A 21,379-nucleotide genomic window follows, 5' to 3' on the forward strand; every position below is an offset into this window, starting at 1 on the left:
GCCAGAGGAGACTACGGTAAACCAAACAAGAGAGAACAGTGGTTTGAATCAGGGTTTTGGCAAGGAATACAGAGAAGTGACAGATTTTAAATTCTGCAGGGATTGATAGGAACATGAAACAAGTGCTGACAGAAAGTTCCACTGATTGTGGAATTGTGTAAGAAGAAACAAGACTTTTTAAGAATTATTTTGAAAGTTTATTTTTGAAGCAATAATATGAAAGACAGAAATGAAGGAAAAGTCTGTATTTTGCAGCATGTAGTTTGTGCTAATCAGCACTCAACAATGTTGCCCTACAGAAACGCTCCAATAGTTCATTCTTCTCACTGCACTTTTACGTTTTAATGGGTATGAAGTCCACAGAATAGTAAATAATTACTTTGTGTTGGTGGTGCTGCTGCCGGCAAAACTGTGAAGTCCCTGCACACTAGTTCAGTAAATCAGTTTCATGCTTGGATAAATTAACATTAATATTGCCCTAAATCCCCTTGCAAATAAATTAAACTGCTCCCTTTCCTCCTTTGTTTTCAGTTACAGCAGGGGTGGCCAAAATGCAGCCTATGGAGTTCTACAAAGCAGCTCCAGGCTGCTTGGCTGGAGATGGAGCATCACATGCTGGGAGCGGTAATCTCCTAAATGGGTTAGCACTTTCTTGTTTGGAGTTTGTCTAGTGGGACCAACTGATGTGGTATGGTATTGCGACATAATGCTGTGTCACCCAGGCTGCCTCAAAACAGCAACAAGCTATTACTTGGTGACAAGTCATGACAAGACAGTCTTCTGGTTCCAAAAGCTGGGTGGAGTGCTAAGTGGGGGTGGGGGGGGGGGATGGGCTGGGAGTGATGTTGGATGGATGCATGCACAGGCTTTTCCTTCTTTAAGACACGGAGCGCCGCCAACTCTTGTGATTTTTATCATGGATCTCAGGATATTTGGTGTTTTCCTTTAAAGCCCCAGCTCTTGGAGTCGTGAGCGTTCGTTTTTAAACAAATCAGGGTGGTTTTAGCCCTCTTCATAATGGGGGGTGGGGGAGAGACTTAAGAAGATAAAGTAGGGTCCCAAGACGCAGCAGGCAAATACAAGGAATCTCAAACTGCTTATTTTCTAGCAGCTCCTGATTTGAGCCCAACGGTAAGTGTGCTGGGGGAAGGGGGCCTCCTGGCTTTTGAATGCCTGGGGTTGGCAAGAGGCCTGCGCTGTGAGGGGTGGCAGGCAACAAGTCACCCCGATGGGAAGTCAGGGGAGCTGTTCAGTGTGTGTGTGGCGGCGGTGGGTGGCTGGCTCGGCATGAAAACAGCCCGCCCCAGCAGCTCGTTACCCCGCCCGCAGCCAGGCGGCAGGACGAGGGCCTCGGGGCAAAGGGCCCCGCCGCGTGTGAGGTGAGCCCCGCGCGGGGGTGGGGGCTCGGAAACCAAGCGGCCCGGCCCGGCGCAGCCCAGCTCGGCCCGCCCCGGTCCCGGCAGCGCCGCCTCCTGCCCCTCCCGCCTCACACACAGACGCTTCCTGCGCGGGGCCGGGCGCAGCGGGGTCGCGGCGGCGGCGGCTGAGTTAAAGGTCCGGGGGCCGGCCTGGCGCGGCTGCAGGGGCCCCTGCTGCCCGGGGAGCGGCCCGGACGCGGCCTCCGCGGCGTGCCCGGCAGGGAGCCGCCCGAAGCGCCGGGGCGGCGCGGGCGGAACCGCCTCTGGACAGGGCCCCTCGGGCCGGGGTCGGTAAGTGAGAGGCTGGGCAGGTAGCGCGTCCCCAGGCCCCGGGCGGGATCCCCGCTGCCCCCGGGCGCTGGCAGCGGAGCAGCGTCCTGGCAGCCGGAGGCGGCGGCGGCTCCTCACATTACTGGCGGGTGAAGTCATCGTGTCCATTGTCTCCCGTCAGCTCCCGGCCGGGCCGCCAGCGGGGGGAGCCCGGGCTGCGGCGCCGAGGGGGGCGCGTCCCCCTCCCTCGCCGCACACAGCCGGGAGCTCTGCCAGGGCCGAGCTGGGGGGTGCCGCCGCGCTGTGGCCCCGCAGGGGGTGGGTCAGGCTCTGCTAGCGGGGGCCGAGGCTCCCCCTAGGGCGAGGGGGCCTGGGAATGGCCACCGGGTGGGGAGACGTTACTAGCCCCTTGTCCAGCTTTGCCATTAATCCCCAGGCGGGGAGAGACTGTGAGGAAACCCCCCCCCCCTTCCCCAAAAATCCTTGTGGGGCGCCTGTAGCACCCACACCTGGAAATGGGTCTGGCGCAGCGACTAACACACGCCTCTTGAATTGAACCTTAAAAGTAACCCCGGGTGGAGAGCGGGAGAGAGACTAATGCCCCCACCACAAGAGACTGGATTACATCTACTTAAGACCCATCATCTATGTAATGGGCAAGTGCTAGTGTAGACAAGCCTCCAGGGGCTGCTGCTGGCATGTTTAATATGTGGACCTTATTGGAGGGTAGTTAAGTGGTTAATGCCCCTTGGTGCCTTGTCTACACTAGCATTTTTACCAGCGGGTTTGCACTGGTGGTAATGTAGGAGCAGGAGATTTTCCCCCAAAAAGTCTGGTGTGGACACAGCCATAGAGCCTTAAAATTAGTGGGTGAGGGTGTGGTTGGGGTAGGAAAATAGAGCTGGAAACACAAACAACCTTAAAATGAAATATCCAGGGAGGACCCCCACCCCATCAAACTAAGGGACCTGAGGGACTAAGGGACCTGAGGGACTAAGGGACCTGAACTGGTGCAGGTCTGCAGGTGGCATCCCCTGGGGCTCTACCCATAAATAAGGACATAAGGGGCAGCTCTGCTTGAGGGAGTCTCCTATGTCTTTTGGTTATGTTTTAAGAAGCAAGATGTAGAACGCTAGTATCTGCATGGAGCAAACAAGCAGGGGAGGAGATTGGCATTGGTATTCTTGAGGATTCTTAATACAATATGACTATTTCTACATGGTGGGCACAACAGCTTTCATTTCTGTTAATGTTTTAGCGGGCATTGGTTTTGATTAGTGTTTTATATCAGCTATTCCTCAAAATGTGATGCTAATCATCACCAAGGTCAAAATTGTGGAAAGGGCAAAGTGTATTTGAGGAGTGGGGAATTGCAGGGCTGAATGCTGCAGATAGGTCTAATCAGAACCTTAGATTTTCTTCTTTTATTTCCCTGGATATTTTTCTTTTGTCCCACTCACCTCCAAATAAAACTTCTAAAACAGTATTGCCAGTGGAAAGGCTGGACTTCAGCATATGGTGAGCTACTTTTCACTGTGTCCACTGCAAAGGAAGGTTTTCAGTTTAGTATTATGATTGAGAATGAAATGTTCTAATTCACTTTTTTCAAGAGATCTGTCAACTGACTTGTGGATCAAATCTGAGGATCCAAATAGGAGAAAAATATAAAATGGAAATTGCACAAAGTGGCAAAATTTATTTGCATCTACAAAAATGGTGATGGCCTTATGTGACTGAACTGTTTTGCTAAATTTTACTCATGTTGAACTGTGAAACTGTGTTTGAAGCAGTTTATGTAGCTCAGTGCACGTGTAAATGTAGTTAAAAAGCAGGAAAACGTGTTGGCATTTTGTTTTCTGTATTCCCAGAAAATTAGTGCTGTTTTTCATTTTATTCAGATTGGAAAATGAAAATAAACCAGTCAGTTTCACTTTCTCTTGCACAGGCAGTAATGCTGCTGCCCTTTGGGACTACGGTTCTACAGAAAAAGGCTTATGTTTAAAAAAAAAAAAAAAAACCAAAAACATTAGTCTTGAAATTAGAAAAATCTGGCAAACGTTTCTGTTTTATCAACACCCCCCCCCTTTTTTTTTTTTGAACAAAATATAAATATTAAGGTAAAAAGTAGTTGTTGCTTTTAAATGATCTGAAGTCTAGGGCCTGGCTCAAGCTCTCTGCATTTCCAGCCATTCTTAGCTTTGCAGAAATGAGGATAGGTTTGATCATTAATTCTAAAATTGGGAACTGAAAAATAACTGTGTCTTATATATGCAAAATGGCAGGATTTGTATGCAAGAGTCATCAGAATTCTTAAATTTCTGTTTAGTTATGACAGCAGTGGATCAGGAAGAGGGAAGGTATTTGACGGATGTAAATGTGTACCTTTATAAAGTATGTCTTGTCCCCTGAGTTAAGAAAGGAAACAGTCATAACATTTTGTTATTTGTCCAGAAAGTAGGTTGCTCTTCCATACATCTTATTAACTTCCTTTCCCACCCGCCCTCTTTACCCTGTTGTGGTACCCACCACAATGCTCTTGCGGGCAGGACGTCTGAATCCTTCCTTAGTACTAAAAATCCTACATTGAAGCCAGTGACAAAGGGGCTGTGAGCTTTCAAGTGCAGCAGCTACTTTTTTTGCACCCATGTCCTTTTATGCCCAAGTGCATTGTCTCTGGTATGTTGTTACTTTACTCTGGCCCTTGGCCTTGGAGAAATCATTCTCTAACTTGCACCCTGAATTATAATGCAGTCTGCTGTTAAGTCACCAGATTTTGGAGAAGAATTTTTAATAATTAAAACAGAAGCATAGACACACAAGCACTTAAATTCCAAAGTGTTTGGTCTGACTCCTAATCTGTAACAGGAGCCAAGACTCAAACTGATTCTTGCTTACGGTTAATAAAAGTTCTTCATAGGACCAGTTCTAATGTTCTATGGTTGTTTACTCATAAGGGAGCTAATTTCTATTTTCCTTTCCCTCTGTATTTATTCCAGCTGTAAGTTTCCAGTGTCACTTCTGCATTAGCTGATGGAAGATGTGTAACTATGGATGAACCAATGCACGTGCACAACTTCAAGATAAAAATGGTGTTGTATGTTGAATTGCTAAGTACAACTCACTTGCACAGGGAGATAAACTTCCACCAAGAAGGTAACAAGATGCTTTAAGCTTTGTTTTTCAGTGACTTGTGATATTTTTATTTTCTGTAATAAAAGGCTACATAAATACCTAGTAGAATACAAATTTTTTAGTACATTTGATTAGTGGCAGAAGGTGACTTTTTTTTTTTCTTTGACTCAGACTTATATGCAATTTGCCTTCTTGATACTCAGTCTTCCATGTTTTGTGTGTGTGTGGTTTTTTGTTTTAATCTTGAGTGAGGACATTTTCAAGAAAAACACGAGATATGGCTATTGTTTCATTTGTAGATTTCTATTTAGTCTCTGTTATACAATAAACTAAAACTAAAAAATGGGGAAAAAAATCAATAGCCATATAAGTACTAATCACTTATCAAATACAGATAAATGACCCAAGCTAGGATCTTCCAAACTAAGGACCATTGCTAAAAAGAATACAGTTATGATCCCATATAGCCACTACCCTCAGTACTTTCCTTATCAGAAGGGAAGGATTGGCAACATTATTAAAATGTAACTAAATTCTGGTGTTCTATAAAAGTTTTCAGTGAAAACAGCTAACTTCTGAACATTTTTTTGAGCAGACAGGCCCATCCTTACCCAGTTTCTAGAGCTCAGGGCATAATATTCTGTGGGCTTGCGGAGCCTTTTACCAATGAAAGAGCCTTACACAGCAATATCCTTAGCCTCTATTTATTAACAGTTACCAAAACAGAATGCACATGCTAAGCATATATAATGATCACCACTCCCAATAAGGCAGATGAACTTTTCCTAGTGGCCAGTCAGGATCAGGTCATTTGGAGACTCCAGCGTCTGCATGATATAGTTGGCAGGGTATTGAGGACTGGCAGCTCTGATCTTGGGTTGTGTCCTGGAGTTGGTTCCAAAGAACTTCCTTTTGGACCCCAGTTTACGTTGTTAAACTTGAGTCCTGCTTAGCTAAACCTTAACCAATCATTTTAAACTAAAGTACTACAAAACAGTATTCTAGCCCCTTACGAAACAATATTTTATCCAATCATACCCCACCACCTTAGTTGATTTAAATCTTGCAAAATTAGTCATGCAACAGACAGAAACCATGCAGTTAAACAATAGAGAAATAGGGACCATAAAAACAAAAAAAAAACCCTATAGATTACACATTCACAACTTTTGAGAAGTGGTTCCTTGCCAGACAGAATGCTATCAAACAAAGTTTTCTTTAAACATCTTAAGATTTGTTTCTTTATCTGGTGATGGTGGGTACTATTGGGACAGGAGCACCTTCTTAACAGCCCAATATTTCATTGTTTTGATGTAATTTAGATGGAGTGTGAGGATGAGACGTTCTGCTCCTTGGCTCATGGCTGCTGCTGTCCTAATGCGGATGCAGAAAAAGGCTTCAGACCTCACAAAACATGTCTTCAAAAAGACAATTGAAAGGTGCCCATCAGGAATTATGAGTTTGCTGCAGCTCTGCTTATCATAGCTTAACTGTTCCTTTATATTTTCTAAGTAGTTCTGCCTGACATACACTTCACTTTATCCAAATAATCTAGAAAATACTCTATAAAACACCTACTGGCTTTTAATGTGGTAATTGACATAGCTCTGGACTTTCTAAAGCTGCCAAACAATGTTATGGCCATCTCATTTGTAGTCCACTGGATTTTCTGGCACATGGGGGATGGAGCTTTTCTTTTAAACTAAAGCTCATTGCCCTTCCCCTTCAATAGTCCCACATATTTTGTGGAGGAACTAGACTATGCCCTCGAGGCTGTTTCTATGGAATTCTCTCACTTTGTCCTTTTCACAAGTTATCCGTGTCACCTCAAGTTTTGGGAATTTTTTTTTTTAAAGGAGTATCAATTTTAGCAGTTGACTACTTTAATCAGATTTCATTGAGAATAGATTGGCTGTTTTGATGGAATCTGGGCAAAAATTATTTCAAGTCAGTGATGGCTTCTAGTTTTGAAGAAAAGGTACTTTACAGAATGACACTTTTTTTCCAAAACAGGAAAAACTTCCTTTTCTGCCAAAGCTCCAAGACATCAGCACAGCCATGTTCCTTTTTCCATATGAGTAGTTCCTGGGAGCCAGCTTTATCCTATTTAATTTTTGGAGAAACAGCTTTCAAGGTGAATTATAATGGTTGTGAACCTCAAAGAGATCATTTTATTAAAGACTGGAGGTTTGGGCTGGAAACTGTGCCATGTGAACATGGGTTACCGAACATGGGGATTTTACAGAGCCTATCAACTTAAGGGAAGCTTACTGTCAAGTTTCTATCATTACAGCACCAGTGTTAGCTAAAGTATGGTATACCAGGAGTATTTTTTTTTTATTCCCTCCCTCCCCTTTAAATACTATCTGTAGAACCTGAACCACAATCATGATGATGACGACAGTTGTAGCCCTTCAAAAAGGGGAGATGTTGATGGGGCCCTACCTAGACACTTTACTCATCCAGTTCCCTTTCTGTGAAGGAACAGAACTTTCAGTATATTCTAGTTAACTAGCTTAGTGGTAAACAGGAATGGGCGTGAGGGAGAATGTTCACTGATACTTCTGCAGTAAATCTTTTTCTGGAGACTCCGGTAAGACAAAGTAGAAAAATGTTTTTCCCTTGATGAAGAGGGTGGAATAAACTGATCCATTCAAACCAGATAGTTTCAGTCTTCAACTATACCAGTCCCCCAGAGCTTCAAGTCACCTTTTCAGGCTTGAGGATTTGGTGCTGTACACTGTCCAGACTTCAAATGCTGCAGCTCTTTCTGTCAGTATGATCTCTTCTTACAGTCCCTCTCATTCCGTGATACTTTAATCACTGAACAGCCAGACATGGTAGAAGTGTCTTTTTGGTTATAATTGGACTGACCGCATGTTATAACAGAAACCAGCGGGCTGTTTGGAAATCCACTTAGGCGCCAGGATGACCTAGGCCCTTCGCTTCATCATCATCATCGTCTAGGTAAGCATACTAATGCTGGTTGTCCTGTCTTCCAAACATGTAGCACCACAGGGACATCTGACTTTGAACGGATGGTATGTCTGTAGTGGCCTAGCCCAATTGGCAAGGGGATTGAAGAGTAAAGCCCAACAGGAAACTGGTTCTTTTGGTCAGTTGTGCAGAAGTATCCTCGCTTTCCCCCCCATCTGCTCTTCATGTTTCCAGAGCCAACAATTTTACAATAGACTTGCTGATTTGCAAACAAGTTCAGCTGTGAGATCTGAGTCTGGAAGCTAAATTCTTTAATCTTGACCAATTAATAATGTATCTTCAAGGAAGATTTCTTTTCCACAAAGGAATCAATGTCCTGCATCAAATACCTCACACTAGGAGATCTAAATCCGTACTCATTCTTTATTCTGTTGCTGTTCAACCTAGGAATACGCTGCTTATGTATTACTTTTCTCCAGGGAGTACTTTGCACTTGTCTCACCTTCCTACCAAAAGTGATCTTTTTCCCCTGCTTCCACATAAGGGCATAGCTATTTACTTTTGTTGCCTTTATAAATTAAATAGCAAGATACTTGTATTTTGTTTTAATATTAGGAGAGCCTAAATCATGTCTCCAGAGGAAGTCAGAAGCCCTGTTCATTCAATTTGAAGGTCATAAATGGAGCTGCCACATTTTCAGATTGTCTAACCAAATGGACCCTGAATGGTATCCACAGCCTACAAAGCCAAAGTGCTGGTGTGCCTGGGAATGTGTAAGATTCCCCATTCAACCATCCTAGGCTAGGAGAATAGAGAGAGGAACAGTGCAAAGCTACCTCCTGGTGATTCTTGCCCATTTTCCAAAACTCTGTGGACTTAAATGTCTGTACCTGAACTGATACTGCATTTGGTCACTGGATGCCAAGAATATTTCTCAGAGTTCCTACCTGACTGGTTGTTCTTCTTGCCACCTTTGCTTGTTCTCCTTTTTGTTGCCCAGGTTTACATTTTCTTGTGTAGTGGACTTCTAGTCACAACTCTTATCTGCATTGGTGGCAGCGAGTCACAGAAAAATGAACCTTTCTACCTCTTCTGTGATCTGACACCATTGCAGACACCCAACCAGAGTAAGAGTACAAGAAAGCCTCCAAGTCTCAATGGAGGAATACAGAGTTTTCACTATTAACAATTAAGTGACAATTCCAGGATAAAGTAGATCATGGATTAACTAATTTGTTTTCAGCTGTGGAAAACTCAACAGGAATAAAGAGAAGGATGCACCCTTGCTTGTAAGAATGCAAACTGTCTTCACTGGGACAGTCTGCACCTTGCCTGACTAAGGAAGGAAGAACAAAAACTCTTGTTTTCAGCACTTGTTTAGCCAGATCATAGAAAACAGCTACACAGATAAATTTCGCCTATATTGCCGATTCAAGGTATTAGACGTTATTTGATTAAAAAAAAAAGATGTTCAAATCATGGTTTCCACAATACTTGTGTTTTTTGTTTTCACTACCTGCAGTATAACTAGTGTACTTTTAAAGCCGGATCTTTTGTTTTCAAAAGACTTGCAAGGAAGGTCATGCAATAATACTACAGACCTGATTAGGTTTTTTTAGTTAGGTGATTAACATTGCCGGGGGCTTACTAGGCCTGAAAGTAGTGCCATTATGATAGAGAAGATGTATGGATAACTAAGCAGTAAACTGCAGCAAGGTATATTCTATAGGCTTTTTTTTTTTTTTTTTTTTTGGCAAAGCTTCTTTGACTTCATTGCAGTTATGCTTTATTTAGCTCTATTTGGCTATTGATTCATGCCTTTGGTTTGTGCTGCCAACCACCAGAGCAGTGCATCAATAGTAAAGAAATGCATATCTTTGACATGTTTTAGTGCTACTGAAGTACATCAAAAAATATAGCGGGCAGTTTTGATCATTTAATGGTAGTGTGTTTGGGGATTGAAAGGAAAACGATTTCACTATTTCTCTGAAGATTTTTTTAAGCAAAGTTAGAACTCTAAAGGGAGCAGGGCTGGGGGCCTCCAGTTTTCAATACAGTAGACAATATGGCAGTGGACGTTAAAGGAAGCTTAAGTAGATTGTTAGAGATACTCAGTCCTGAAAAGATTGAGGCACATGCTGAACTTCACTCATGCGAATAGTCTGTTTCAGGTCAGTGGGATGACTCAGATATGTGAAGTTAAACTTGTTCCTAGGTGTACACTTTTCTTTATCAAAATGGTCTTAGACAAGGAAGCTCCGAGAGATGACTGGAAGATAAACCATGTTTGAGTGACTTCCAGTTATGTGCATTTAATTCATTTGTCAGTGATGAGCAGTACCAATGTTGCATTCATTAGTAGTCGGTACATTACTCTCAAATCACCAGAAAGGCCAAACTAACTAATCAGAGTATGGCTTTGAACAATAATTCTCCTTAGAGTAATTTTACATGTCTATGCCATTGTAGGTGTGTGTGTGCCTTTGGCACAATTGTCAGAGGACCTTTTCCCCTCAGCAGTACCCGTCAGGGCAGCTCAAGTGCCCTCCATCACTGTGCACCACTGCCTGCTGGTATAAGAGGGCAGAGCTGCCCCTGAGTCCACTTGGTTCCTACTGACTGCCAATGATGGTTGTTGAAGTGCTTCCAGACTTGCTATTGCAAGTTCATTTCCTTCACTCTTTGTCTGTGGTATGTTTCTCACTTAGTAGTTAGAGGTTTTACCCAATTTTATTTTTGATATTAGAGCTATGCCTCACTCTCTGGGGATCAAGTCCTGCTGGTTGTATGCCAGACTGATGCCAGTCAGTGACCCGCACCCCAGTTGCCTGAATTTTCTGTCTGGGGGTGTCCCACATCTGTGACAAGTATCACATTTGCAGAGGGTTTAAGGCTCGCTCAAAGACAGAGCAGCAAAACTTAAGTGTCTCCTTATGGAGGTGGCACTTTGCCCTCCATCGAAGCTGTCCGGTTCAGAGCATACTCAGAGTATGGCGATATTGGAGCAGAGCGTGCCTCCCAAGATGTCTTCAGCACTAAGTTCTATGTCTCCAGTACCGAAGAAGAGACTCAGATCTGAGAAGGATCCAGTAGCTCGTCCAGCTAAAAGCAAGATCTCTGGGAAGGACTCTGAGGGGAAGCTTTCCCTGGAGTGTTCCTCTGCTGCAAAGACGAGTTAGTCAACTCCAGAACCTGTGCCAGGTCCATCGAGGCCAACCCCTGAAGTTTCTATTTGTTAGACCCAAGACCCAGTCCTGGTATTGATGCCAGCACAAGCATATGCTTCTACAAAAGAATTACTTAACCTTTCGGTCCCCATCTATGCAGGAGGGGTTTCAGATGGTATCCATGACTGTAATCCGTACTCCAGCCCCACAAGAACATTCAGTATCAGTGCTACTTCTGGTACCTAGGAGGCCAGTATATTCCAAGGGCAAGCCGCAGTTAATATGCCCGGTAATGCCACCTGTAGGTTTGGCTTACTTGTCTCCTGTCCACACTGGTTCTGCTCCACCGTGATTGCAGGACTCAGTCATCTTTGTCAGATTCAGAAATGGGGCCCACCACCATGTCTGTGGCCGTTCTGGACACTATGGGGTGTCCCTCCCCTTGCTAGAACCTCTCCTCACCTGTCTGACTTGACCTCCTCGAGGGTGCACCAGGTTCATCAGTACCACAGACCGGGTTCTTAGATAACCGGTACCATGCAACTGGCAGTTGCTTAGACAGCTTCTCCACTGGAAGAGGCAGATCAACCATTGCCTCAGTGTCCTGGTGTGTGTCCTTCCTCATCTTCAGATGAGTTTGTAGAAACGGTGAGCAATTTTTTTCCCCCCACCACCAGAGGATTACAGGGCTCACAAAGAACTGCTTAAAAAGGACTCAGATATTCAAGCAGAAGAGGTTCACCAGAAATCCCCCAAGCCAGTAGACATTTTAGCTTCTGCGGGACCCTCCCAAGTGGTGCTTCTGATTAAGCAATTCTGGAACCAGTTTAAATGCTTTGGCAGACCCCTTCTACTGCCTTCATTGAAATAGACAGAGAGGAGATACTATGTCCTTCTAAGCGCTTCAAAGACCTCTTCTCCCACCTGCCCCTTGTCTCTTGGGTGGTGGCAGCAGCTGAGTAGCGAGAGAGGCAGGGTCTCCCTGCATTGACTCCAAAGAGTAAAGAATCAGAGGCTGGACCTGTTTGGTCATAAACTTTGACAGAAGGGCTTGCAGCAAAGAATTGCTAATCAGCAAGCTCTCCTAAGTTGTAACAGCTTCACCCTATGGGAACACACAATGAAATTAAGCTACAAGAGAACTCCAGGCAAGAGTTCACTCTTATGGTAGAGAAGAGTAAGCTGGTGTAAAGGACAGCTCATCAGAACAGTTTGGATGCAGCAGACTCAGCAGCCTGTTCCATGGCATCTGTTATTTATATGAGGTGGTGTTCATGGCTGTAATTCTCTGGTCTCCCTCTTGTAGTACAGTAGACCATCCAGGATTTGCCATTTGAGGGTCCATCCCACTTTTTGGAAAAGACGGACGATAAGCTGCATAGCCTAAAAGATTCAAGGGTAGCACTGAAATCCCGTGGAATTTACACATCAGCAACGAAGAGGAAAGGATTCCACTCTTAGTAGGCTCATAGATATAAGAGCTTTATACCTTGGCCCCAAGACCTGCTGAGAAAAAGGTGCAGGAATTACCGGAGGTGATCACTACCCCCATCGTGCAACAGCAGGTTCCTCTCGACCAACAGCACAGTCTAAACATGCATTTTGACAGGCCTGTCAAGGGCAGCATACCAATACTTGCAGACCGATCTGTTCCTGCCAGTTATCTATCCCACTTCCTCCATACTTGGACTCATGTCATATTGGATCGTGCAACCTAAGCATGGTGGATCTGGGGTAATCCCTTGAATTTGTTTTTGTCCCCAGTCTCTCTTCAGGGATCAGTCTCATGAGACTGTTCTTCAACAGAGGGTCCAATCTCTCCTTCTAGCAGGAGTAACAGAGGAAGTTCCTCTGTTCCTCAGGGGGAAGGGTTTTTATTCCTCTACTTCCTTATTCCTAAAGCAAAAGGCAGTCTGACCTATTTTAGGTCTAAGAAAGTAAAGTTTTGCATCGTTACACCTAGCTCCCCTCATTCCTTCCGTGGAACAGGGCAACTGGTATGCTGCCCTTGACTTAAAGGGCACTTACTTCCATACAGTGATCTGTCCAGACTGCTCCAAGTTCCTCAGGTTTGTAGGCCAAATGGAAGCACTGTGAATTGGTAATGTGTTCCATTAGCTATCGGCAACCCCTCTTGTTTTCACAAAGTGTGTGGAGTCAGTAGCTGAATATCTGAGAAGACTGGGAAACTGTGTATTCCCTTACTTGGGTGACTGGTTGGCGAGGGGCCAGTCTCACTTTCAAGTGCTGTCCAGCATGGCAATCATTCTGGCCACCTTCAATGCATTGGTCTTACTCAGTTAAGACATATCAATTCTAAAACCTGTGCAAAGAATAGAGTTTATTGGAACACTCCCAGGTGCTGTACAAACCAGAGTGTTTCTGCCCCATTCAAGATTCCAAGTGCGCCAAACCCTTTTATTGAATCTAAAAGCATATCCCATTACTACAGCACACATTTGCCTCAGACTTCTGGGGCAGATGGCAGCATGTACCTCTCTGGCATAACACACCAGACTGCGCCTCAGGAGGCTTCAGGGTTGGCTGTCTTCAGTCTGTGTCCCCCATTGTCATTGTCGAGACAGATTATTTCTTGTTCTAGAACTAATTTTGTCCTCTCTGGACTGGTGGACAGGTCCTCAGAACATTTCTACAGGAGTCCTTTTCATTTCTGTGCAGCCATCGCTCACAGATGTCTTGTCTCTGGATTGGGGGGAACGCGCATCAGAACCCTACAAGCGCAAGGGATGTGGCCCTCACAGGATCTGAGGACTCGTACAAACATCTAGAAACTACAGTAGAACCTCAGAGTTAAAAGTATCAGAGGGGTAGCCATGTTAGTCTGTATCCACAAAAACAACGAGGAGTCCGGTGGCACCTTAAAGTCTAACATTTATTTGGGCATAAGCTTTTTGTTTTTTACCCACAAAAGCTTATGCCCACATAAATCTGTTAAGTCTTAGAGTTACAAACACTTCAGAAATGGAGGTTGTTGGTAACTGAACAAGACGTTATGGTTCTTTCAAAAGTTTACAATTGAATATTGACTTAATACAGATTTGAAACTTCACTATGCAGAAGAAAAATGCTGCTTTTAACTATTTTTTAAAGTAAAACAAGCACAAACCATTTCCTTACCATGTCAAATATTTTTTTAAATTTTCCCTTTTTTTGCCATTTAACACAGTGCTGTACTGTATTTGCTCTTTTTTGTCTCTGCTGCTGCCTGAGTGTGCATTTCCAGTTCCAAATGAGGTCTGTGGTTGGCCAGTCAGTTTGTAACTTTGAGGTTCTACTGTATGTGCTACCCATCTAGCATGCTCAGCCTTCTGTCCCCGTGTTCTCGGGCGGAAATCTGTTAGTGTTAACAGAGAATATAGAAACTATGTTTATGTAAACAAACAGGGAGGGGCCACATTCTTCCCAACTGTGCCAGAAGGCAATTCTGCCTTGGGAGAAGTTGGCGGATCGCTTAAGAAGGTCTTCAATAGTCATTTCATCTGGCTTTGGCCAGGCCCATCTTCCAGTTGTGGGGAGTTCCCCACGTGGACCTGTTTTCAACAAGGGTTGACGGAAAATGTCATTAGTTCTGCTCCCAAGGGGGGGGTCACAGCACTAGGGCTTTGATGGATGCTTTCCCGCTATCATGGATGAATTCCCTGTTGTATGTGGCCTTTCCTCTGATACCATTACTATCCGGAGTCCTGTTCAAGTGCAAGCAGGATCATGCTTGCTGCATGCATATAGCAGCAGCATGGCCTCAACACTGGTTCTCAACTCTGTTAGCGTTATTAGTGAAGCTTCTTCTACCCCTCCCATTAGATTCAGATGAGATTTCTGAGGACCATGGCTGTTTGTTCCATCCCAGTTTACAGGCCCTCCACTTGACAGTGTGACTGGTTCCTGGCAAGCACCATTGGGAATGGCTGGTTTGAAGAACATTTCAGAAGGTGCTGCTTTGTAGCAGACAGCCTTCAATTAGGCATACTTATCTGGCCAAATGGAAACATTTTTTAGCTGTTTTCAGCGGAGAAATGTGTGTCTCCAGTACATGCTTCCATTAACCACATTTTGGATTATCTATTGCACCTAAAACAGCAAGGCCTAACAGTTCCATTAAAGTATATTGGAGTGATTTTGGTATTCCACCCTCCAGTGGGTAGGTAGTAAATAACTTTTTTTCCCCCCAACCCCATAACTATTAGATTTCTAAAAGGGTTGTACAGACTATACCCTCCAATACAAGAACCTGTTTCCCCATGGAATCCTTGTCGCACCTTAGAGACTAACAAATTTATTGGGGCATAAGCTTCCATAGGCTCTAGCCCCTCTGAAACCCATTTTCCCCATGGGATCTCAACCTTGCGCTAACAAAATAACGGGGCCTCTCTTTGAACCTCTTGTGGCTTGCTCCCTATTCCGCCCCTCTAAGAAAGTGGTGTTTTTGGTAGTGATAACCTCAGCAAGGAGAGTGGGTGAACTGGGAGCCTTGGTTTCCAGACCCTCCTTATACAATTTTCCATAAGGCTAAAGTTTACATTTGCCCTTACCCAGAATTCTTGACAAAGGTGGCTTCCAATTTCCACATTAATCAGGCAATGTATTTACCAATGTCTTTCCTGATGAACAGAAGCTTCATTCATTGGATGTGAGGAGAGCAGTTATTTTCTACTTGGGCCACACTAGACCCTTTAGGTGTTCAGTACAGTTATTTGCTGCAGTTGCAGACAGGATGAAAGGCAAACTGGTTTCAAGTTGGGATTTCCTCTTGGATTTCCTCTTGTTGGTGCTACCAATTAGCTAATGACATACCACCCCTTAGAGCATTAGCTCATTCGACTAGAGTGCAAGCAGTTTCAGCAGTGTTCCGAGTGCAAATACCTGTTCAAGTCATTTGCAGAGCAGCAACCTGGTAATCAGTACACTCTTGCTACTCATTATACCGTTTTCTGTCAGTCCAGAATAATGCCAGTTTTAGACAATTTGTTCTACAGTTGCTGTTCAGGTAGAGTCTGAGACTCACATTAATCTGCTTTCAGAGTAACAGCCATGTTAGTCTGTATTCGCAAAAAGAAAAGGAGTACTTGTGGCACCTTAGAGACTAACCAATTTATTTGAGCATAAGCTTTCGTGAGCTACAGCTCACTTCATCGGATGCATACTGGGGAAACTGCAGAAGACAGAGTTGTGTGTTGGGGGGCGGAGGATGAGAAAACCTGGATTTGTGCTGGAAATGGCCCAACTTGATCATCATACACCTTGTAAGGAGAGTGATCACTTTAGATAAGCTATTACCAGCAGGAGAGTGGGATGGGAGGAGGTATTGTTTCATGGTCTCTGTGTATATAATGTCTTCTGCAGTTTCCACAGTATGCATCTGATGAAGTGAGCTGTAGCTCACGAAAGCTTATGCTCAAATAAATTGGTTAGTCTCTAAGGTGCCAGAAGTACTCCTTTTCTTTTTATTAATCTGCTTGTGAGTCACCTACAGTGGAATGGATGTGCAATCGCTCAAATTAAAATGGTTACCTGGCTTTCCGTACTGTTGGTCTTCGAGATGACACGTATGTCCGTTCCACAAACCCGCCGTCCTTCCCCACTCTGTTGGAGTCTATCCGGTAAGAAGGAACTGAGGAGGATCAGGGGCGACACTTCCCTCTTATACTGGCATGCAGTGGTGCACATCGGTGGAGGGCACTTGACCACCCTCATTTGTACTGTTGAGGGGAGAAAATTCTCTTGACAACTGTGCATGAGGTGCACACGTATGCCTGCAGTGGATTGGACACGTGCAGCACATCTCAAATAACAAGAGTTACATTGAAGTAGGTAACCATTTTTTGTCTAAAGCCATACTTTAATATGTATTTTGCAAGAACTTTAATTTCTGTAAAATATATGAACTTTGTTTTTCTTTGGTGTATGATTATTTTGTTCTCTCTAAAAAAAGACTCTTTTCAGTTGCACTATGGCTTAGCTGTTTGTAATGCACTGCAATGTGAGAATGCACTCTTGCAGTATTTGTTAGGACAAGGGCTCTTTCAGGCCAATGGTTGGCTTTATCTAGTTGTGGTGTTACTCAAATACCATGATGATGAGCGCATTGGAAACATCTAGATGACTGGATATAGTTTCTGGGGAAATTATCTGTCAGTGCATGTATATGGCAGACTTTTTTTGAACAACATCTACTGCATGGTTACACATAAATAAAATGAGATTAAATATAAAATTATACACAAACTGTATTTGAAAGGATGTTGTTAAGGTTGTAAATTGAAGGAGTCAAAAGATAAATGCTAGAATTAAGGAAGGTTGTGCATCCTTAATTCATTCACCAGTATGTATCCAGTCTTAGTGTTTGTTTGTTCCCCACCCCGGTCCCTTGAATCATTCAGTGCACACTTAATGAGCAGCTACTCAATATTTTGTTTTCTTCTTGTTCAATGTGTGGCTCCATGCCTTACTCGCTGCATACTGTTCAAACACTGCTCTACGCAGAATTTTTAATTTCCTCTGTCTTTCTGTGGCTCTCATCGCTATAGTGCTTTACAACCGTTAATTTATCTTCTTAAAACTTCTTTTGTGGAGTGTTAACCTCACTTTACAGATGAGGAACTGAGGACAGAGATAAAAGTAAAAAGTACCCAATAATTTTGGGTTCCCAGTTTGGGACACCTAGGACCTAATTTTATTTCCCCCTCCCCACCCCCCCAGAGTACTTAATTATATAGCCCTTCATATTCAAGCACAGCTCCCACTGATGTCAGCTTCAGCTGTGAGTGCTCAGCATTTCTGCAAATCAACCCCACAATATCAAGTTGGGCACCTAAAAAATGAGGAACACACAATTAGTGACCACGTGTGACCTGACTTTTTTCCCCCCTTCCCAAGCCTGATCTATTCTGACCAGTTCCCTGTCAAAGAGGCAGGACTCTCAAATCCATGGCACATCATCCCAGTTCCATTTTCTTCCTCAGATCATCCCAGTTCCATTCTCTTCCTCAGTCCAGTTTTGCTCCACAGGTTTTTCATTCCAGGCCCACTTTCCTTTCTTTCCCTATCCAGGCTCCGGGTCCCAATTTCCACCACCCCTGTTCCTTGTCTAATCTACCTCTCTCCTTGCCCACTGGCCCCCAGTTTTGCCCTGCCCATGTTCCCCAGTCTCATTGGTTCCCAGTCTCTCTCTCCCCAGAGTCCTCTTACAGTCTGTGTGTTTTCTCTCCCCCCCGCCTCAGCTCTTTGTCTCAGTCTGTGTGCCTAGATAGTCCCCCTCCCCTTGAGTCCTTGTAAGATTTGTCTCCCCTTCACCTCAGCCTCCCCACCCAACTTGTTCCCAGTCTCTCATTCTCTGTTCCTCATCTGATCTCAGCCTTCCCCCCTCTTCCACTTGAATTTCCAGTCCCAGTTGTCCCCCTCCTCCCGCTTTCCAGTCCTCATCTGCCCCCACACCAGCTCCTTGTCCCAATCTACTCCCCCAGGCCCTGCAGATCCATCTTGTGTCCCCTCTGCATTTGAATCAGGAAGCTTCACGCTTCTTGGGCCCGGTAGGGTGGTTACTGAGAGCACAGGAGAGAATCTCTCTGCTTTCACTTCCAGGGCCAAGACCGGCCCCCACATGGACCCAAAAAAGCAATTTCAGGGAAAGTTCTGCTTATCCCGGGGCTGGAGCATGCTCAGTGCTGATAGAATCTTTGGAGATTTTAGTTGTTTAAACTCTTAAGTCTCTGCTAAGCATTTGTGAATTGTGACCCCCCCTCTCCACCGATGCTTATAACATGACCAAATTTGATTGAATTTTCACAGGGATGGCCAAAGGCACATTCTAATTTCAAGTCCCTGCTCCAGAGTGTGGGGATAGTAGAGCCTTTCAAAGAAAAGATTGCAAACATTTTTTAACATAGGCAAAATGTATTTTTCCCCCTAGCCTTGTTCTTGGGAATGGCTGACCTTAGTGGCAATTTAAAAAAAAAAAAAAAATTGCCTGAGGCAGATGCCCAAATGGTTTAAGTTTGGTGAAGTTATAGGTAATTTAAAGTGGAGTCTTATAATGGGAGGTGTCAGACAATCTTAATAGGCAGCGCTTCTAGACCAGCATAGAAATAAGAAATACTGTTGGTAAGTTGTAGAAGTTGGGTGAGTCATAACACATTTGACTGCTTGTTACACTGGCTTCCAGCTTGAACAGTGTAAGGTGGTGTTTTGTTTTTTTTTCCATCTTAGCGTATAATTATTTGCTTAGCCTCCCCTCAGCCTTAGAGGGAGCTGCTGCTTAACTACAGTATACTACATCCACCCTTCCTGCAATCCTGCTGTTGCCTTTTGGAGTCAGCCAGCTTAAGTGCTGCTTCACTCCATCATGTGTTGCACGTTGCAGCCAATTAAATGTACCAAGTAGTATGCTGTTTTCACACTGCAGCCCTGGATGATACACCATAAAAGGATAGAGTGAAGCACGCCATCTTGTGAGCTCAGAAGCTTACTTTTTTATGTGAGCCATGAACTGCAAAGTGAAACTTACCAAAGACTTTATGAAATCTTAGAATGGACAGGCTAACTGCAGACATGGCACAATAAATTGAAACAGAGCAGGACAGGGAATAATCTATTAAAAATAGTTTTAGAAATCAAGAAAAAATGCTTGACAAACACCCTTTCCTCTCCTCCACTCCCCATATTTTTGAAAGGTAATACTTTCTTTATCTTTAAATACATTTGAACCCCGTTTATCCACCTTCAATTATCCAGCTCTCCATATTAACCGAACAACCAGCGCACAGGTCCAGAAGCGGGTGACCTCTCGTGTGGCCACGAGATGGCGCTGCAGCCTTGCACTTTCCTATTCTTGGGATTATCCAAAGTTTTGAATATCCTGTTTGACCCCAATCCCAGTTATTTTAGATAAATGGGGTTCTGCTGTACTTATTTTTTCTTTCCCTCCATCATCTATTTTCATCTAATCCCAGCAGGCTTTTCTGTTACCTTTCTATTTGCATTTGTTTGTTATTCAGTGCCTTACTAAAAATAAGGTATTATATCAGAACTAATAGTAGTTTTCTGTAGACCACCTAATTGTAAAAATTCCTAAAATATTTTAAACATTCTATTTTTATTTGCAAATATGCTATTATGAAAGTTAAAACATAAACATAGCCTAAGCCCCAAAGTGTAGTTGTGTCTAGGGTGTTTATACATCACAAAAATGGCTACACTGGGTCAGATCAATGGTCCATCTAGGCCAGTATTCTGTCTTCTGGCAGTGGCTGGTGCCAGATGCTTCAGAGGGAGTGAACGGAACAGGTCAATTATCAAGTGATCCATCCACTGTCTTCCAATCCTAGCTTCTGGCAGCCAGAGGTTTAGGGACACCCAAAGCATGGGGTTGTGTCCTGATCGTCTTGGCTAATAATCATTGATGGACTTATCTCTCCTGGATTTATCTAATTCTCTTTTGAACCCAGTTATACTTTTGGCCTTCCCAACATCCCTTGGCAACAAATTTCACAGGTTGACTGTGCATTGTGTGAAGAGGTACTTCCTTCTGTTTGTTTTAAATCTGCTGCCTGTTCATTTCATTGGGTAACCCAGGTTCTTCATCTAGCACAACAGGGCTTCTAGTTGCTATTATGGTTCAAATAATAAATTTAAGTGATTTAACTTCAAGGTATTACCTATTTATAAGATACAAATCTATCCAGACTAACACGTGTTCCTTTGCACTCAGTTCATGGTTGTGGGTTAGTAACTGTAGAGCACTCCTGTGTTCTGGTTGGCAGATTTGACTGATTATGTTAATTGCAGTGATATTAGGAACTTTCTTTGTATAATGTGACAAAGTTCCTCCTCTACCTTGGTGGGTCCTGCACTTATTGGCAGATTTGCCTGCCTCGGAGATTCACGGCAGCCCTCGGTTTAGCCACTTTCATGGCTCAAATCTGCCATTCACTCATAACCTCATCACTGGCCAGCATGGGGAAAAAGAGAAGAACCCCCGCAGTTTCTGCTGATCCACCATGTAGGTCAGAGAACAGCCCAGAGACCTCCCCTCTGGTGGATCCCACAGACCAGGTCAGCTCCTCCTGTGTCTGATCAGGAGTTGGGAGGTTTGGGGGGAACCCAGGCCCGCCCTCTACTCCAGGTTCCAGCCCAGGGCCCTGTGGATTGCACCTGTCTAGAGTGCCTCCTGTAATAGCTGCGTGACCGCTACAACTCCCTGGGCTACTTCCCCATGGCCTTCTCCCAACACCTTCTTTATCCTCACCACAGGACCTTCCTCCTGGTGTCTGATAACACTTGTACTCCTCAGTCCTCCAGCAGCACATCATCTCACTCCCAGCTCCTTACACACCCACCTGATTAACTAGGAGGTTTTTAACTAGTTTCAGCCAGCCCCTGATTGGCTTCAGGTGTCCCAATCAACCTTGCTGCTTTCTGGAAGGATCTTAATTGGCCTTT

At 44.1% G+C, this 21,379-nt stretch overlaps 1 protein-coding gene and 1 long non-coding RNA gene across 18 annotated transcripts in view; one reads left to right on the plus strand and one right to left on the minus strand.

The window, feature by feature from the left end:
• The first annotated feature begins 536 nt into the window (after window positions 1-536).
• The window catches only part of RNF19A (ring finger protein 19A, RBR E3 ubiquitin protein ligase), a 97,952-nt gene continuing 77,109 nt past the window's right edge, over window positions 537-21,379 (plus strand). For 2 of the 17 annotated variants that reach the window (XM_043539272.1, XM_037892203.2), the window contains exons 1-2: window positions 1,434-1,709; window positions 4,685-4,841. The gene's annotated coding sequence lies outside the window, so the exon portion shown is untranslated. Of the gene's footprint in view, window positions 641-774; window positions 1,132-1,241; window positions 1,380-1,426; window positions 1,710-3,177; window positions 3,207-4,684; window positions 4,842-6,142; window positions 6,260-21,379 lie in introns of those variants that run through there. The other 15 variants (XM_043539267.1, XM_027829417.3, XM_043539276.1 and 12 more) reach the window with 15 other exon arrangements.
• LOC122464420 lies at window positions 9,448-21,270 on the minus strand. The gene is made up of 3 exons (XR_006288414.1): window positions 21,186-21,270; window positions 16,454-16,641; window positions 9,448-12,430 (listed from the first exon to the last, which is right to left on the minus strand). It is a non-coding gene; the product is annotated as an uncharacterized LOC122464420 (long non-coding RNA).

Source organism: Chelonia mydas, chromosome 2 (genome assembly GCF_015237465.2).
Source record: "Chelonia mydas isolate rCheMyd1 chromosome 2, rCheMyd1.pri.v2, whole genome shotgun sequence".
NCBI classification, from domain to species: Eukaryota; Metazoa; Chordata; order Testudines; family Cheloniidae; genus Chelonia; species Chelonia mydas.